Below are 20,247 nucleotides of genomic sequence, written 5' to 3'. Positions count from 1 at the left end.
TGGGTGGCTCAGTTGGTGAAGTGTCCGCCTTTGGCTCAGGTCATTATATCAGGGTCCTGGGATCAAGCCCCATGTTGGGCTCCCTGCTCAGCAGGGAGTCTGCTTCTCCCTCTCTCTCTGCCTGCCACTCCCCCTGCTTGTGCTCTCTCGCTCTCTGTCAAATAAATGAATAACACCTTTAAAAAAAGATTTCTAAAAAAGAACACAGTAAATATTTGCTGAATGGGGGTAATGTTTAAGGAGAAGGAAGTAGTAATATGTGGTTAGTTTTCTATCACCATTGAGATAAATTATGGCAAAACAGTGGTGTGAAGCAACCCAGGTTTATTCCCTAACAGTTCCACAGGTCAGAAGTCTCACTGGACTGAAGTCAAGGTGTGGGCAGGGCTGGGCTCCTTTCTGGAAGCTCTAGGGGAGAATTGGTGTCCTCGCCAGCTCCACCTTCTACGGGTTGCTCACACTTCCTGGCTCATGGCACCTCCCTCCATCTTCAAGGCCAGAGGAGCAAGTCTGTCTCACACTGTCCAACGTCCTTCTTCTTTTTTTTAATAATATTTTTTATTATATTTTGTTAGTCACCATACAGTACATCCCTAGATTCTGATGTAAAGTTCCATGATTCATTATTTGCATATAACACCCAGTGCACCGTGCAATATGTGCCCTCCTTAATACCCATCACCGGCCTATCCCATTCCCCCACCCCCTCCCCTCTAAAGCCCTCAATTTGTTTCCCAGAGTCCATAGCTTCTCATGGTTCATTCCCCCTTCTGTTTACCCCTCCTTTCTTCTTCCCTTTCTTCACCTACCGATCTTCCTACTTCTTATGTTCCATAAATGAGTGAAACCATATGATAATTCTCTTTCTCTGCTTGACTTATTTCACTTAGCATAATCTCCTCCAGTCCCATCCATGTTGCTGCAAATGTTGGGTAATCATTCTTTCTGATGGCTGAGTAATATTCCATTGTATATACAGACCACAACTTCTTAATCCAGTCATCTGTTGAAGGGCATCTCGGTTCCTTCCACGATTTAGCTATTGTGGACAATGCTGCTACGAACATTGGGGTGCATATGGCCCTTCTCTTCACGACGTCTGTATCTTCGGGGTAAATACCCAGTAGTGCAATGGCTGGGTCATAGGGTAGCTCAATTTTTAACTTTTTAAGGGACCTCCACACTGTTTTCCAGAGTGGCTGTACCAGCTTGCATTCTCACCAACAATGTAGGAGGGATCCCCTTTCTCCACATCCTCTCCAACATTTGTTGTTTCTTGCCTTGTCAACTTTTGCCATTCTAACCGGCGTAAGGTGGTATCTCAATGTGGTTTTGATTTGAATTTCCATGATGGCTAATGATGTTGAACATTTGTTCACTTCTAAGAACCCTTGCAATGATATCAGGCCCCCTTAGACTATCTAGGATGACCTCCCCATCTCAAGGCCTGCTCATCTACAACCTTCGTCCTCCTCTCCCTGGAAGGTCACATTCAGAAGTACCAGGATTAAAACATAGGAGTCTTTGGCAGGGACTCTACAAATGTCATCAGACAAAATAGAGCTTTTTAGAAGAAAACAGGAGACTCTATCGAGAGGGTGCTTTGCTCACTTGTTTGCTGAGCACTAGCTGTTTGCTTAGTAAAGGTTTGTAGAATAGATTCATGTCCCACACCCATCTCTCAAGAAATGACCACCTGTTCTGTGCTGCTAATAGCACAGTCGCTGGACTAGAAAGGAAGCATAATTGCGAGCTGCACCTCTATAATTAAATTTTAGGCTCCTTGGTGACAGCAGCCAAACACAATAATCCTATCTAGCTGACATACAGAGAGCACTTTCAAATCTGCAAAGTGGTTCTGTAAACCTTACCCCACTGCGCCTTCATCCCCACCCTGCAGGTGGTTCTTGCTGGTTCCATCTGACAGAAGGAGAAACGCAAGTTCAAAGACATGGATTAACTCAGTCAAGATCTAATGGCCACCAAATCCCGGGACCATGTCTTTCTGATCCACATTGCCAGCATAACCTGTTCCGTAGGATTGTCTCACTCTGAACAAATAGGGGATAAAACAGCCAATCTTTGGTCATATGATACGGACTAAAAAGGCTGGAGGAAAGGCCAGCTGTGTTCAGGAGTTAGAGAAAGGGTCCAGGAGGGGCAGCGACAGGAGGGGATGATACAGCAAAGGGATGTCTGGGCTCTAGAACTCAAAGTCACCCAACACTGACCCCAGCCGGCCATTTCTGGGTGACTTCCCAGCACTTCCTCCAGATACTTCCACGCCTACAAGCAGGACACACTCCTCGAGGCCCTGATTGTCCTGAATTCCCAGCATCACATGGCGACAGGTGTGTGATGGAGCCACACCAGTGTTGGGGGAACAGCCCCGAACATAATTCTCCTGCTTTATTCCACTCACCGCTGACCATCTCCAAGAGGAGAGTGAGCGAAGGAGGGAGGGAGAAAAGGTGGGGAAGAAAAGGCATTGAGGACAGAACAGATTTTTAACGGTCCATGGGCTCTGTGGTTGACTTTTCCTGAGACTGATTAGAACAACCAGTCGACTTCTAAACAAAAGACTGAGAATCTTTCTTCACCTCCCTGTTCTCTCTATGGCCCAGAATCTTCTTTTTTTTTTTTTTTCAGATTTTCTGAAAGAATATTCATAAGGAACGACAGGGTATAAAACCCCCAAGAAATGAAAGTCAAACTGACTTGCCCTCACCTAACCTGAGTAATGTCTGAGATGGGGAATTTCCAATTACACACGCTTCCCGTCCCTTCCAGTAACAGAGCCACACTGTCATTAACCAGGGACGCAAGAACACAAATTCTAACACGCTGGCAGGTATGGACCAGGCGCGGGACTCGACCCAGACGTTAGACGTTCTGATGCATTGATTGTGAGGAGTAATGAAGAAAGTGAAGACACATCTCTGCCCTTGAGAAATAACTTAGTTGGGAAAAAGGTTCCTAGCGACCCATGAAATGAGTAGAGACAATTAACGATTTATCCACCAGTGTGTAATCGTAACACACACAGCACACAGCAGCATGGTGGGGAGAAAGAGAGACAAGGGGATTAACAGAACTCCCACGTTATCTGAGGCCAGTCAGCAAAGATTTCCACTGCTATACTGATTGGTTGGTTGGTTGGTTGGTTGGTTGGTTGGTTGGTTGATTCAAACACATGAACTGCAGCAGGACCCGCTTGATGTTGAGCCCAAGGATGACCAAGTGGAGAAGGTGGAAAAGATTTCTGTTTGCATAGAGCCTGAGGAATCACAGAAGTGTCATGAGCATCATGAATGAAAAGAACAGTTGGTACCAGGAGACAAAACAGCAGGTGACCTGCTCTGGGACCCCACACATACACTGTCACCTCATCACCCTTGTGTATTTCTTTCCCAGTGGTTATCTCCACGGTCTCCTTTCTTGAGGTGTTTCTTGACTGTCACCATGCCCCCTCCATGCCTCACCTTCACTGAGAGTGGGTGGCTCCTCCCCCACGTCCCTACTTCCAACAAAATTCCAAACACATTGTCCACACTCACGGTTATCTGCGTAATGAACAAAAGTGTGATTTATGAGACGCAAACTAAATGAGAGGTCTTTTCAATCCAGTAGAGACCAATAAAGACACAAACAGGAATGAGAAATTTTGAAGGCAAGCAGACACTGATGACCATTGGCTCCCGTGGCTGTTTAGTCCAGCTTTGGCTGATGGCGGCACCCACATTTCCTTCTCAACCAGCACCGTCACCTCTGCGTGGTCTCACATCATTCCATTTTTCATGCCGTGTTTATGGGGCAAGGTTTATGCTACGTTAAAAATGAGATTAACCAACTGGATTTGTAGAAGGAGAAAAGTTTACCACTCACTGCTTCAACACAAATTGTGTTGTATGTTATGGTCCTCGCGATCCCCCTTAGCGCACAGAATAGATGTTCCGTTGTGGCCGAGCAGCTTCCGAGGATGCATGATGGCAGGGCTGCTGTACGCTTCTCCCATTTCCTTTTTAAATCATGGGAAGAGTGCACTGAAACAAAACATCTTTTATTGCCTTGTGCACCAAAAGGACCGCAGGGAGTATTTACCAAGGGGTTTTAACACAAATATTTTCAGAGATTTCCATGCGGTTGAGGTCCCAGACTATTTGCACTTGAGTGGATGGGGCAATTGATCTATAAACTACTTGCTTTAATAATTACTAGCAATATCCTGGGTTTTCAAGATTTCATCTCTCATTCCCTGCAAGACGTGATAGCTTCAACAATCAAATCCCTTCTTGGCAGCATGTTGGCTGTTAGCTGTGAAAAGTCAGTACAATTCCAAATGCAGGGTCATTGACCTTACCGAGCTCCAGGACCTCAAGAAGGAGATGCCGACAGGCTCAGGGCTGGAGCCAGAAATGCCAAATACGATGCATTCTGATGTGGATCAGCCTAGGAAAGGCACACATTCACTCTCTGTCTCTCCCTCTCTCTCCTTGTCCTGCACATGCACACATGTATGTGTGTGCACACACGTGCACACATGCACGAAGGGATGCACTTGATGAGACCACCACCACCAACATCAGCTCCCACTTTTTCAATTGTTCGTCATGTCAGGCAGCAGCTACTAAGTGGAATTGGAGATAAGAATGTGTTGTCTTTTCCCAAATAAGTAAGCCTGTGTCTGACATGACTTCATTTAACATCCCATTAGGAAAGACAGCACCACCAGCCCATCCAGGGACAGCCTCATTATCTCCCTCTGCAGCATATGCCTCACACACCGGCTGTGCTGGGGACCTGGTTTGCATTAAACTGCTCTCCTTCTCCTGCAGCCTCCTCTCCAAACCCCCCAGATTCGGAGCCTGACTGTGTGCCACTGGTGGCCTTTGGTGAAGAAATGGACTGCACCCTGATTCCTTCCAGCACTGGAAGGCTCCCTTTCTGTACCCTCAAAGGAGGAGACTCATAGCCCCTAAGATACCTGAGATTGGAGAAATGCACCGTATCATTCATTTGCTGGTTGAGCTCCTTCACTGAACCTGGTCTGCGGGGCTGTCGGACTAGACTTCCAGGCAACTTTGCATCTCAGTTTGAACTGCAACTATCCTCCTTGCTCCAACACAGCAAAAGCTAATTAAGTAGATGTTTTAGTTATTTATCAACGTTCAAATAGAAAATAAAGCTCTGGACCTGAAACAGACACGGTGGCGGGGAAGGAACGAAAGCTGGGTCATGCCTGGCTCTGGGCCAAGTGTCCAGCAGAAGTGGGAAGAGTTTGACTCCTGAGGCCAGTAGGGACCTAGGCAACCCCGTGTGGTGGGAAACCCCAGATAGGTTTACAGATGAACCCAGGAGCAAATGGGGGGAGGCTAGGGAGAGCTGGGGAGCAGAACAGCCACACGGCTGATGTGTCATTGACCCGTGACCTTCTCTGTGCCCTCCCCAGCATCACCATGGGCTGGGAGCAGGGATCCGCCAAAGCAGCTCTGGTCTGGACCAGGACTCTCAGGAGCAGAGGAAAAACAACTGCAAAACCACTGAGCAGTGTTGGGGGAAGGTGGCAGAGTGAGAATCCCATCCTCTCAGCACAAGGTTCTGCAGAACATTACATGTCACACTGACTGTGACAGCCAAAACACTGCAAATTCCGTTAAGGCATTCACCACTAGCGAAAGGCAAACATTAGAAAAACCCCAAAACACGACTCTAGGGTACTTTTGAGAGCCTTGCAGAGATAAAGAAAGGAATAATGTGCAAGAAGGTAACAAAATAGTAGGAATCAGAATATGAATTCATAACAGATCATTTTTTAAAAATATCAATTAAAGATCCTAGGAGTGAAAAAGATGGTCATCGGAATTCTTTAAATCACATTGCGATAGGGACCCGGTCGGAGAAAGCATACGTATAGTAAAGCTCATTCTGAATGCAGCGCAAAGTAGAGAGAGAGTGAAACAGGTGGATGGCACAGAAAGGGATACAGAATAGAAACTGAGATTGCAACATGCATGAAGGGGAGAATGGTGGGTGGTAGAGAAATGGTATTTGAAGGACGCATGGCTAGAAACTTTCACGATGTGATGAGAAAGTAGGAGCTTTCAGCTAATGAGCCACACTGAGTGCTAAGCAGGGTACACAGAAGTCAACCATAGGGAAACTGTTACGGAATGTAAAGGGGAAAGAAAGTATTGAAAGCTACCTAAAAGAAAACACATGTGATTACAAAAGAATGACACCTAGACGGCCAGCAAATGTCTCTTCAGCAACAACAGAAGCCAGAAGATAATGAGTGAACAGTCTCCAAGTGTGAAGGGTACGTAGCATTCAACGTGCCCTCCGAGGCTGCTGTTCCAGAGTGAGTGTAAAGGAGGCCAAGATCCTATCAGAGTGTGAAATGAGAAACAAGCTTGACCACCCAGACCCTCACAGAGAAAACTACTAAAGGAGATACTTCAGCAAGAAGAAAAGTGAACCGGAGGAGAATGGCCTGTTGATGCCCACAGTGAGCAAAGAAATGGATAAAACATATTTCAGTGACTCTGTTTAACCTCTAACTAGAATTTTTAAATGTAAGACTATTGAATTAAACTTCCAGACAACAATGCAGGGTGGAGGCAACTGGAGAAGGAGAAAAACACCAAATAACTTTGACTTTATTGGAAGAGAAACTGTTAGCAACTTAAAGGTATAGCCAAAACACATGTAAAGAGATATAATACCTTCCAAACCAGAGGGAGAAAATAATATAAGAAAAGCCTCATGGAGGCAACCAAACTCAGGTAAGGAGAGAAAATAGAAACAAATGTAACAGCGTTCACCACAAATGTGACAATCAAAATCATCTAAAAAGACAATTCAGTTTAAAGAACAAATCACAATAGAAATAACAAAATATTTAGAACTCATTGACAGAAATGTCACTATTTATATGAGAACTCATGAGACAGCTATAGCAGTCCTTACAAGTAAATTTACAGTTTTTACTAAATTTTTTAAAGTTATAAAATAAATGAGCTGATCATTCAAGAACTCAATAAAATAAAAGGAGGGTCAAGGAAGGAGAAGAAAGGAAGTCATGGATAGCATTGAACAGATAGGACATGATGAAACTCAGAAGACAGAATACGGATGACCTATAAAACCAAAATCCGTTTCTTTGAAAGGAACTATTTAACAGTCGACCGAGCAGAAGGTCCAAGTGAAAACAGGAGGCACAAATAAATAGAATTAAGATCTTAAGAAGAGGGGCACCTGGGTGGCACAGCGGTTGAGCGTCTGCCTTCGGCTCAGGGCGTGGTCCCGGCGTTCTGGGATCGAGCCCCACATCAGGCTCCTCTGCTCTGAGCCTGCTTCTTCCTCTCCCACTCCCCTTGCTTGTGTTCCCTCTCTCGCTGGCTGTCTCTATCTCTGTCGAATAAATAAAATCTTAAAAAAAAAAAAAGATCTTAAGAAGAGTTTAGGGCTCCCGGGTGCCTCAGTCAGTTGAACACCAACTCTTGGTTTCCACTCAGGTCATGATCTCAGGGTCGTGAGATCAAGCCCCGTGTCGGTCTCCATGCTCATCAGGGAGTCTGCTAGAAGATTCTTTCCCTTTGCCCCTCCCCCCCGCCTCTCTCTCTCTCAAATAAATAAATCTTTTTTAAAAAGAACTTAAAAAGTTAATAACTGTGGATAAACAGAAGTGTTAAAATCATAAGTCTATTGTGAGCGACCTTTCATCAGTACATTTGAACATTTAGGAGAGACGGATAGTTTACTATATAAAAATTGTAAAAGTCATTCTCACACAGCATCTGGTGGCTTTTAAGGGAGAGTTTTACAAAAACTTCCAGGACGAGAGAATGTGTTTATTACACAAATTGTTCCAGCAAATACATGAAGCAAATAAAACACATGACTCATTTTTTGACACCAATATAATTTGATATCAAAGCTGGGCAAGGGCATTATGAGAAAAGAAAATTACAGGGTGGCCTCACAAAGAACATAGATGCAAAAATCTTAGATTAAATATTTGAAAATTAAATCTCACACTGTGGTAACAAATGGTACCTTGTAGTCAAGTGGGCTGATTTATTCAGGAAAGTAAGAGGCAGCTCAGGTAAGAGTCTGGGACTGTTACTTGCCGGGGAGGGGGTCTGACTCAGCAGGGAAACAGGTGGCCAGGGTCAGGCAGTGACTCCCACCTCCACCCCACCCTGCAAAATTCAGCACCCAGTGCAGGTATAAAAACAGACAAAGCAAAACAAAACAACAACAAGCTAGAAACCTCCAAACGAATCCAAAACAGAAGACACATCCTCTACTGGATTTAAAAAAGAAAAAAAAAAGGAGAAGAAGGAAGGGGAAAGAAGCGGAGGATAGAGTAGGAGGAGGGAGGGAGAGAGGGAGGAGGGAGGGGGAGAGGTAGGAAGGGGAGGAGGAAGAGGGGGAGGAGATGGGGAGGATGAGGAGGCAGGGGAAGAGGGGGAGGAGGAGGAGAGAAGAGGAGGAGAAGGACTAGAAGAAGACAGAGAAGGAAGAGGAGGAGGAAAAAGAGGAGGGGGAGGAAAGAGGCGGAGGAAGAAGGGTTGGAGGAAGGAGGGATAGGAGCAGAGGAAGGGGAGGAGAGAGAGAAGAGAAGGAGGAGGAACAGAAGAACACAGAGAAAGAAGGGGAGGAGGAAGTGGAGGAGGGGGAATGAGGAGGAGGAAGTGCTAGAGGGAGGAAGAGGAAGGGGAAAGGGAGGAGGGAAATAGAGGGGGAGGGGAAATGGAGGAGGAGGAGGAACAGAAGAAGACAGAGGAGGAAGAGGGGAAGGAAGTGCGAACCTTGAGTTTCCTGGTGGAGCGTTGGCACACCCTAACGCTATCAGGCACTTCTGAGGATGCCGCCCCCATGGCTCATTCCTGATGCTTTTCTGGGGATGCTGGCCAATGCAGTGCATTTGAAAAACAGAACAGAGGTACAAGGATTGGGAATGAAGTGGCAAAACTACCATTGTTTGCAGATGAATAGACTGTCTAAGAGAAATTCCAAGAGTCTACTGCCAACCTATTAGATAGAACTAATAAGGGGATTTAGGGTGCTTTCCAGATCCGAAATCAATATGCAAAAACTAAAAGTAGTTCTCTGTGTTAGAAAGAGCCCATAGGAAAATGTAATAGAAAAAAAAATTACCAAAGCCACAGAAACTGCAAGTTACCCAGGAATAAATATAAGAAAAGGTGAGCTGGGAAAGATGTTTCTGCCATGTTACTGAAGGGTCTGACAGAGGCCTGAGTAGATGAAACAGGTCACTATGGCCACAGAGCGTATCCTAAAGAAGTTAACACTTCCTCACATCAGTCTATAATTTCAATGAAACCCAGTAACCTTCACAATTGGAAGTTTTGTCATGCGTGATACACGATTACTAACATTTGTGTGGGAGGAAAAGTCAAAGAATAACCATGACGATTCAGCAGGAAAATTAACAAAACAGGGCCCGCCTGGCCCTACCAGGCATCAAGACTTACCCACGGTGGTTAAGAGGCTCTCGTGTTTGGACAGGCAATGAGATCCAGAGAACAGAATAAAAAGCCCGGGAGCACGCACGCGCCTGTGCGAATCTGGCACAAGCTACAGAAGCTGCGTACCCTCCTGTCTGGTTTCCCATCGCCGAAGACCACGTTCTGTCTGGGAGCATGGCTACTCGGAATTTCCAACTCCTGAAGTCTGGCCAACGGATGAAACCGAAACTCCGGGTAGTGGCTTAGAGGACGCATGCCCTCTACCCTCTTTTCCCACATCTCTTCCATCGTGCAGTTTGGAACGTAGATGGACGGTGGAGGCCCCAGCTAGGACCACGGGGGTGAGGAGAATGCCCCAGGGTTGGAGAGCTGTGTTCTTGGAGCCAGACGGCCAGACCAGCCTGGGAAAGGCTGGCTCCAAACTGTACACTTTCCTCTGTTGCAGCCCCTTCTCCCGGGACATTGCATTTCTCAAGGGAGATCTCCACCTTAACGGAGAGAGGAGGCATTAAAAATCAGTGGGGACACTCCATCAATTATGCAGGGACAACTGTCTACCTGTAGGAAAGGAAAACACAGTCAGATGTTCCCATCATGGACAGAAGTGAACTCCGGATGGAGTTGAACACCAACGTGGAAAATAAAGCTTGAAGGAAGTTGGAGGGATTACAGACTCGCTTTACTTAGCACGACAGGAAAGCAGGCCTTAAACAGCACCAGCTCAGAAGTCACTGACCTCCACCCAGTGGAGGGGCGCCCAGGGGGCTGACGAACACCTGCCCAGAATCTTAGCATCGCTAGGCTTCAGGGGACAGGAGTTAAAACGGTAATGAGGTAGGTACCCATCAGATCCAACAAAGGTGACCTAAGAAGCTTCTGTGGCGGAGAACAGGAAGGCGGGACGTTAGGTCGGGTGCGCAGGGAAGTGCTCGGGTGGGACCCGAAAGGTGGGAAGGGGCCGGCCCTGTGAGAGTCAGGGAAGAACACGGGGCAGGGAGACAGCCAGTGCACAGCCCCGGCTCAGGAAGGACTGGGCTTGTGGGAAGCTGTGTCAGTCTCCTAGTGGACAGAGAACAGAGCAGCAGGCTCCTGCGTGGCCTCTCTAACTGTGCAGCCCTGAGCCGCACCTGGCTCCTAGACACATGCCGAGCACGGACGCGCGGGGGCAATCCGCTGTCTGCTGAGCCGCCGCCAGCTCCCCAAAGGGCATCCACATCCCTGCTGGCCCTTCCAACTTCTTCTCTGTTGTTACCGCAGGTGGGGGTGGACTCCAGGCCACTTTCTATTCAGGGTGATGGCCAACACGTCCCCCAGCCCTGCTCTATCCAGCAGCGGTTCCCTTCCTACTGACCTCCTGCTGAAACCCGCCCCATCCTCTGGGCTCTGGCTCGTACCCTGTGTGCGACAGGAAGGCTCCGCCAGCCTGTGTCCAGCTCCAGGGGAGCCATTCCGGCCTCGCCCCCATCCCGGAGCGGGGCTTCCTTCACAGCACAGGGGTAGCCTCTTGGTAATGGGAGCGTGAGGACCAGAGTCAGACAGCCCAGGGTTCAAGTCCTGACCGTGGGCATGCCATTCAGCCTTTCTCGTCTCCTGTCCCTCACCTGCAATGGGAAGAAATAACACCATCATCAGAGAGCGCAGGCTCACACCCCACACTGGGTGCTGGGTGCTGGGTACCTGTGAGAGTGCAGGGCACACAACACTCCCTTGATAAACGGTCAACGTCTGCTCCTGTGTGGACGATGGCCTCCTCTCATTCTGCCTGCTGCTATGAAGGGACACAGCCTCTGTTTTAACCTCACACGCCCACCAGCAACACAACAGTACCTGGTAATTTAAATCAAACAGGAAACAGGATCGAGAGATACGCACACATTGATTGAATGAATGAATGAACATAAGAAAGGGAAGTGGCAGAGCCCGTATCACAAAAGAGGAGTGTGGGAGAACCAGCTGCTCTGTCATTCTGCCAGGAGCGCGGGACCCGTGCTCACACCCCAGCTGCGCCCCTGCTCTCGGCGTGCCCACCCCGCGTCCCACAGCCACGCTGATACGTGACGATAGCACTCACCCCCGTCAGCTGTTCTCAGTGTTCTAGCCTCATTCTGTACTCACACTCCTCACACCTGCCTTGACATTCTGGGCTAGAATGCTCTAGGTGGCCTGACACGTGTCTTAAATTCCAGCTTTTGCAACTAAGGCAGAACTATTAGCGATCACCAAGTTTCTAACACACCAGCGACACCCCGTGCAGTTTCTCCTGGCTCCTCTCCAGGCACTTTGACAAGAGTGCCCGGGTTTGGGGGGCTCTGGCGAAGTGGGTTCCTTAGTGGCCAAAATGCCAGGCTGCCTATGTGTTTCAACCCTGGCTGGAATTTAAAAATGGCCCGGGTCCCCTTCCTGACTGAAGAGGTTACGTGTGCGTGCCTGGATGGGAAGGATCATCCAGACGCGAGGCTCCCTCCACAGCTGACCACCCGCCTGGACGGGAAGGGAGGCAGAGGTGCCGGAGGTACAGAGCCCTCTCTACGATTCCCTTACGAGCAGCCCCTGGTATTTCTCTTCTGGGTTTGGTTTAGGATTTGCCTTTCCTCCCGACGATGCCCACTGGGCTCCCTCCTGCAGCCCTACTCCTCGTGTGCCCAGCTGGGCAGAAGTACGAGCTCATTCGGCAGCTCTTGGGAAGTCGGACTTGTCAGCCCGGACCACAGCCCTGATGGATGAGACACAGCCAGCCGTAAATGCCAGCACAGGCGTGAGCGATGGGCTCGGGACAAGGTCACCCCGATGGCACAAATGTGACGGTCACCAGGCTCGGGGATGATGGACGCTGCCGGCAGCACACAGGAAATGAGATTCTGGGGAGGGGACGGTGCACCAGAGGCAGCAATGGCATCTGTGCTTTGGGGGGGTCATTTGGAGCCGACATTGTGTCCTCGCTGCCACTGCCTGTTCTCCCACCAAAAGATTAGAGGTGACTCCCCCAGCCTCAATGCACAGAATCATTCTAGAAAAGCATTTTGGGAAGAGTCAAATGAGAAATATTGCTCACATTTGAAATGAACCTTGGCGACCCCACTCGGTACGTCCCACCCCCTGTACACTCCCGGTTCTCTGGCGCACCAGCTCCTATACCGTGCTGTGCCACCGCCCAGCCCTTCTCTGGATGCACAGCCAGACTTTCAGACCCCTCCAAGTCAGCCTTTTCATTTGAAGCCTCCTCCACGGCTCACCCTGTGAAAGCCCACCTCCACGGACTGTTCCTGACCCTCCCTCTGGCACCCATTCACGGCTCGACTGTGGACCCCAACTGCAAACGGGGCATGGTCTGCAAGGTATGGGGAAGTCCTGGGCTCATGCTGCCACCTGAGTCCCCTCTATACCGAGGGGATAATAATAGCACACAGGGCAGATGTAAGGGTGGGTTGAGAAGGTGCTAGACATAAAGATAAGTAGAAAGAAATGAAATTGGCACGGTAGTTCTCATTGGGCAGAATTAATTCACTGCTTTCTCCTTCCCCCCTCCTCCTCTCTGGTTAAGGAGAAAAGGCCATGTGCTTCTGTGCTGAGGGACCAGGATGAGCAGACACCCAGGATGGAGAGCAGCCAACGGGTCAGCATCTTACAGAGCAGAGAATTTGAACATTACCAAGTTCCACTTCCGTGTGGGGTGCAGGCTCTGGAGTTTCTGGGGCTTGTATCCCTGACTGCACATTGCAGGCACCTGCTTTCAAAAGCACGGATGCTGGGATCCTCCCCTCCCCCAAGACCAAAGGAATCAGAATTTCTGGGCCTGGGCTCTGGGCATCGGTTCTTGTTAACATTCCGTGATTGATTCTGGGGGGCAGCCACTCCCAATAATCACAGGCATTCACAAACCAGGGATGAGTGCTTCTCTAGGCTTCCAAAAGCTGCAGAAACATCATCCCAACTAACCTGAGATCCGGAGCAGTGACATTGCCACTGGCTACAAAACAAAACTGTCACCGAGTCATCTGCCACCATGCTGAAGGAAGCGTTCTGACTCACTCTAAAAGCAGAGACCCCAGCGCCTGGGGTGAGCCCGAACCAGCCCACCCTCTCCACCTTTCCAAAGACCCCGCCCCTTCCTCATTTGAATAGTCTTCTTTGTTAACGAGGGTTATTTGTTTAAAAGCAAAGAATCTCATCTGATCATCACATGCGGTAATATCTTAGACTTTTATGGCTCTTTGGGGATACAATTTGTGTGTCATTTCGCTTTTTATTGCTTTTTATTGGCTGTGGGACTCTTGAAAAGAAAATGAGGACTATTTATCATGCACAGGGGAAATCTGCCACAGAACATAGTGGATAGCTGTCACCCGGAGGGTAAGGCAGCAGGGGGATACTAACGGGTAGAAATAAGTCACCAGGAGAAAGTGGGGAAGGGCAAGGATGTGAGAGCATCTGGGCGTTCTCCCACCCGTGGCAAAGCCCGGCACACAGGACTCATCAACCCTCACCTGTCCCTCTGGTTAACAAGCACTCATGGAGGAATCTTAGATGTTCACAAAGGCTTTCCCAATCAGTCCTCCCCTACTGTGCTCAAAGGGGAGCTCCAGACCAACTGTGGACCCCCATACCCATCGGATGCAAGTCAGGAGACCGGGGGTCTGTGAAACTGGCCAGACGGCAGCTCTGCTCACGCTGAGCCCATGGGGTGTTGAGAACACAGAGCAGGTGGAGCAGAGACATCTGGTCGACAAAGGCTTTCATCATGGGAGGTGGTGTGTGTAGAGGCTTGTTCCCGAGTTGGACCATCCACAAGGAGCCCAGAGTCTGGAGAGCTTGTGTAAGCAGGTTTCCAGGCCACTCCGCAACACATGCTGTGGGAAGAAGAAGAAGAAGAAGAAGGGAACTCAAATTTGTTTTCTAATTGTGGTAAAATGCACTACAATGTGGCATCTTAACCATTTTAAGTGTACAGTTCATGTAGGTACATTCACAGTTGTGCATCCACCCCCACCATCATCTATAGAACGTCTCCATCCTCCCAAACTAAACCTCTGTCCCCACTGGACACGAACTCCCACCTGCACCAGCCCTTGGTGCCCACCCTCCAATTTCCTCTCTGCGATTTTGACTACTCTAGATAGAAGAAGGGAAATGTTTTTAATGAACTTATTTTGAACAGTTTTAGATTTACAGAAAAATTGCAAAAATGGTTCAGAGAACTCCGATATACCCCACACCTGTTTTCTCCAATTATTAGTATCTTACCTTACCGTGCATTTGTAACAACTAATGAGCCCACATGGATGCATTATTATTAACTAAAGCATACACTTTATTTGAATTTTCTTGCCAAATGTCCTTTCTCTGTCCCAGGACCCCATCCAGACACCACAAGACTTTCAGGCATCACGTCTCCTTAGGCACCTCTTGGCTGTGACTGTTGCTCAGACTTCCCTTGTTTTTGATGACCTTGACAGTCTTTAGGAGTCCTGGTCATGTATCATGTGGAGCGTTCCTCTACAGGATATGTCTGATGTTTTTCTCGTGATTAGTTTGGGGTTATGGGTTTTGGAAGGAAGATACCAGAGGTGAAGTGCCCTTCTCATCACATCAAGGGTCCCTACGACCAACACGACTTATCCCTCTTGATGTCGACCTCGACACCTGGCTTAGGAGTATTCACCAGCCTTCTCCACCATAGTGTTCCTCTTTCATCCCTGTCTCCACACCATCCACTTTGGAAGGAAGTCACTATGTGCAGTCACACTTCAGGGGTGGGGAGTTATGTTCCCCTTTTTGAGGAAGGATTTTTCTAATCTCCTTTTTCTCTTTAATAGAGTCTAGAATGGCAGGAGATTTCCATATCCCATTCACACCATGCAAACACCAAACTCTGGACAAAATTTCAAAGCAAAAGAAAGGTCAGTCAAAGATCCAGAATCTTAGGAAGTATACAGCACCACCAAGAACCAGAACCATTGGATGGGGCCCTGGTGCTGGGACCAGAGCTGACCTCCATCACTGGGTGCAACTTCCTTGTGAGGGGGTCATTCCTGATGCCATGCTCCAGCCGTACATGGATGCTTCAAGGACAGGGTACCCACCATGGGCTGGGAAAGAGGATTCCACTCCTACCATACCATTGGCATCTTACTTTATATTTACCTCTTGCATTAAAATCTTGGCTGCCTGGCCAAGCTATACGTCCTCAAGGGAAAGGAAAGGGAGGGAGAGCTCATTCTGCCAATGTCAACAGTACCCTCTCCCTCACCTTGCTTCTCTTAGATGCCCCAGTACAGTATTAGCAACAGGTGACAAATTCCACACACAATTGGCCAATTATCAGTCATGTGAACTCGGAAGATCAAGCTTATTGTAACAGAATATTACGTGACTAAATTTTGAATTTAAGTCACACCAACTTCCACCATCTTCTAATCCACCTTCTCCTCAAGCCGGGCTCCCTTCTCCGAAAGAGGAAGCCAATGGGGTCCCATATTCCCCTGCAGCAAGAGGCAAGAGGGCCCAAGGACCCTTGCCACAATGAGGTAAACTAATAAGCACAAGAGAAAAGCTCAGTCCCAGTGTTGGGCAGTTGTCTGTTGTGAAGAGTCTATGAGGTATTGCTCCACTGCAGATTCGGGAGATGAGCAGAATGAAGAAGAAGGAAGGGATAAACGTGGGCTAAGCATTCTCACAGGTCAGTTACTCAACCCTTCTCACAACCACAAGGGAGGGGCTCCTACTGGGCCCAGGTCCCTCTACGCCCCTCTGACTAATGACTCCCAAACCTCTTCTCCCACATAAGGCCCATCTTCTCACCACGTCCGCCAGGATCCCACCCTTCTTCATACAGAGAAGGCAGAATCAAGGTGTCACTTGCACAGAGGATCCTGAGTAAACCCAGAACAGTAAAAGGGGCTGCCTGGAGCTGGTAACACAGGGACGTGCTCAGACGGTGGCCATTGGAGGACATCTGCTCTTTCCCTAGATAGATTCGTCCATGATGAAGGTGGGCGTGTTCTGACTGTGGTGCAAGGCTCTGGCCCCCTGGTGGTGTCAATTTTGGGTCCAGCTGCGCCATGGAGGAATCCAAGGTCTAGATATTAGAATCCAGCATGGGGGTGACAGTGGAAGGGCTGGTGGGGTCAGGCAGCAGGATTGGCCCAAAGGAAGGTCACGGCCAGGTGCCCTTTTGCATCAGGCTCAAGGGCAGAGACACTGAGCTCCCTGGACCAGAGGAAGAGCTATGTTGGGGAAAACGGTACCCTAAAATGTCTGCTGGGCTATGGGGGTTGAACGCTCTGTCTACCCAGGTAGTGATGCACTGTCTGGCATGTACCAGCAATGGCTGACCCACCAGGAGTGCCTGTGTTCCATCCACTGTGCCTTCCATCTCATGGCAGCTAGTTAGCAAGCTGCTAGACCAGGACATGGCCGGAAGGTGGTTCCCTTAACTGTTTTTTCCCTTCAAAGATATTTATATTTCCTAAGCAAACTCACATAGAAGCCCCCACTTCCTCCATGAAGCCCCCCGCAAAAGGTATCTCCTGGGAGAATAAAAACATTAGCATCATGGTCAAAAGATCTTGCCCTATTTGATTAAGTGTCACTGTTATCAAGGGAAACTTGAGTCTCCCTAGAACGTCAGACTTTTGTCATGTACATGACAAATGTACATGACCTGGTTCTACAAATCCATTAACAGGTTGTAAGGGCCCAGACGTGATGGCCTTCCACCGAGGACTGGCTGGCACACAGGACACAAACACGGTTGCACCATCCCTGACGCTCTCCAGACACACCTACTCCCGGGCTCTTCAGGGGAAAGAAGTAAAGGTCAATGTGCAAATAAATACAAGCCAAAGAGGTCCACTGGAATTTTTGACCTGCCCAAAATCCCTGAACTGAATCCCAGAGTCCTCCAGTGGACTGTTCTCCAGCGCAGTAACCATTAGGCACCTGTGGCTGATCAAATAATATAAATTAATTAAAACTAACTTGGGTTAGAAAGTGAAATTCTCAGCTGCAATGACCACATTCCCAGTGCTTGTAGCCACATGGGGCTGGTGGCTACCATGTTGGACATCACAGAGCATTCCATCACACAGTGCCATCCTGAAACAGTCCAAGGGTGTGCTCGGAAGGTGCTGCGGACTTAGCAGCGGAATCCCATAAGTCTGCCCACGGGCAGCACCCCAGGGGCAGGCTGTGGCTTTCACCAGCTCCTCAAAGCATTCACGACCCAAAGAAGACCAAGGAAACTCTAGATCAGGCGGTCATACCATGTGATTGGAGGCAGGCAGGAAGGGGCTTCTTTCCTCACCCGGAGATGCCCAGCTGTTCGTCCCCCGTTGATAATTCAAATACTGGCATTTTGCGCCACGTTCCCTCGCCCAGGCTTTCAAAAAGTCTTGCCTCCTGGGGAAGATATCAGATGCCTGACAAAGGCCCAGGGGACCCAGAGGGGCTGCTGCAGGGATCCTGCATGAATGAAGCTCTTTCCTGCCACATCGGGAGCAGAGGGGACAGAGTGTCTTTGGGTCCCACAGCCCCTCCTGGAGAAAGCGCAGGAACTGGAGCCCCAGCCCTCCTTCTGCAGGATGAGCTCTGGCCTATTCTCCCCTCCACCGGGAGGGAGCTTGGCAAGCCAAGGAAGGATTGCTTATTAAGCTCTTGGAGGGCCCTCTGCGTGCGATTCTGCCCGGAGCACATACTGTTGGCAAGCTGAGCTTGAGGTCATGTGAGAGCCGTTGACACTGGCGTCCCTAACTGGAGAGGCGCGGGGACGAGAAAAGGCGCGCTTGGCTAACATTTCCATGCTGGAGCCCTCGCGGTAACTGTCCGTGGGAGCGGTCCTCCTTCCTCAGTCCCAGCGGCTGGCGGGGTGGGGGACGGGGTCCAGCGTTCACGCACACCGAGGGCGTGGCGGGTGACTGCCAACTACAGAAATGGAAACACACTGGGTCCTCGTTCCAGCCCGGGCAGCTCCACGCCTGCATCATTGATTCGTTTAGTCATCTTTTCAATGGTTGCCAGTAACAACCTGCTTCTGTAAAAAATAAGACTAAAAAAAGGCACATAAGACTTTCCAAAACGCTTGCCCAGAACAGTCTGAGCTGCTCGGTCCCCCCGAGAATGTGTTGAGCGCCCACCTCCGCCAAGGCAGACGTTTGAGGGCTTCATCGCAGTGAGGGCTTCATCGCGGTGGGGCCTCTGCTCCAGCCCGGGGCTCGCGGGGGCACGGACGGAGGATCTCCTTGCGGACCTGCCCTCCCTCCACCAGCACCTTCGCGGACTGTGCTTCCTTTTCCCAGAACCAAGTGTCACCTGCAATTGCTGAAGAATTCGGAGATCGCGCCTGGCCCAGACTAATAACTCCACTTGTAATCGAGAGGCTCATCCCATCTTCACTGAGATGTTCACATTACCCAGCGGTTTGTTTAAATTGTGAACGACAGATAACGGATCACATGGACTCATTTGCTCTTCCCCAGCGGCCTCTCTGCTGGCTATTTTGGGGTCCCAAGCTCTCAGAAGTTATTAATTTAATGCTGCTTACTCCTCAGTGTGTCAGCTGAGAGCCTGGTGTTGTACAACATTTTACATACTTAATAAATGTTGTGATTGATTTCACGTTTTTCAATCAATGTCACAGAACCGGGATTTGCAGCATCGGGGAACATTCGGCACATGAAGAGTTCTGTGGAAAGTTTGTGTTTGAGCAAGGGGAAAGGAGGGGAGAGAAGGCTTTTCCAGACTCCTTCCCCCCTGGGGGTGGGAACTGCAAACCCCCAAATCAAAGCAGTCCATGATCCTCTTTGGGGGAGGCCTCAGTGGCTGCCATTGAGGTCTCCTTCTGGTTTTAAAAGGAAGAAAAGAGAACATTTAGAAACAGAGCAAAATTCTGACCCACTCCAAACATATCTGCATCAGATCTGTGTCCATGACTCAGTTGGTGTGAGAAGAAGGCACCCTTGTTATCAGAGCTTGGTCTTACGAGCAAAGTAACCAGAACAGGGTGCTTGGCAACCAGTCAAGTGGAATCAGTCTCTGCACAGAGATCGAATCAGGGACGGGGGAGCCCGAGCTGCTGAGCTCACCGCCGCGCTCCGCCAGCTTCCTCCGCCCCAGCCTGGCTGCAGGTTTGCAGAGGACAGAACCTGAGGTTTCGCTGAAAGTGGAACAGTGGAGAGACAAAGGGGTGATCAGGGGCTCCTTCAGACCCTAAGTGAGGAATGCCCTCCGCTCCCAGGATCGGTGTTCCCAGAACTGCTTCTGAGTCCCCTTGGGCAGGCGCTGGAGAGACCGGACCCTCGGAGACGCAGGAGTTTGGGTGATCGGCAGGCTACAGCTAAGCTGCTTCTCACCTTGTGCTCCTTACCTGTGAACCTCGTCTGACTTCTGCTTACGGCCCATCCAAATTTCAGCACGTACCGATTTCTTGTATTAACTAGCCAAGGAAGTTGAAGACTCCAAAGGGTACTGAGATGGTCCTGGGGAGTAAGACATGAATAACAAAATTGATACTAACTACTCCCCCAACTTCCCACTCCCTCCTGGCCCCCTGGCCTGCTCCTGCCACCTCACCCCCTTGTACCGGCTCAGGCCACTTGCTGGGGAAGGAAATGCAGGCTTCAGACTTCCTGCTTGTCACAGGGGGTGAGCTGTGGCCACACGGGCTCTAGGGAGCACGGTGCCTACTCGCCCGGTACGCTTACCCCAAATGATAGCATTCCAGTGTGCCGGGGACGGTGAGCTTATAAACCAGAGCTCA

Source organism: Ursus arctos, unplaced genomic scaffold, assembly GCF_023065955.2.
Source record: "Ursus arctos isolate Adak ecotype North America unplaced genomic scaffold, UrsArc2.0 scaffold_32, whole genome shotgun sequence".
NCBI classification, from domain to species: Eukaryota; Metazoa; Chordata; class Mammalia; order Carnivora; family Ursidae; genus Ursus; species Ursus arctos.
This window is presented reverse-complemented; position numbering follows the sequence as displayed.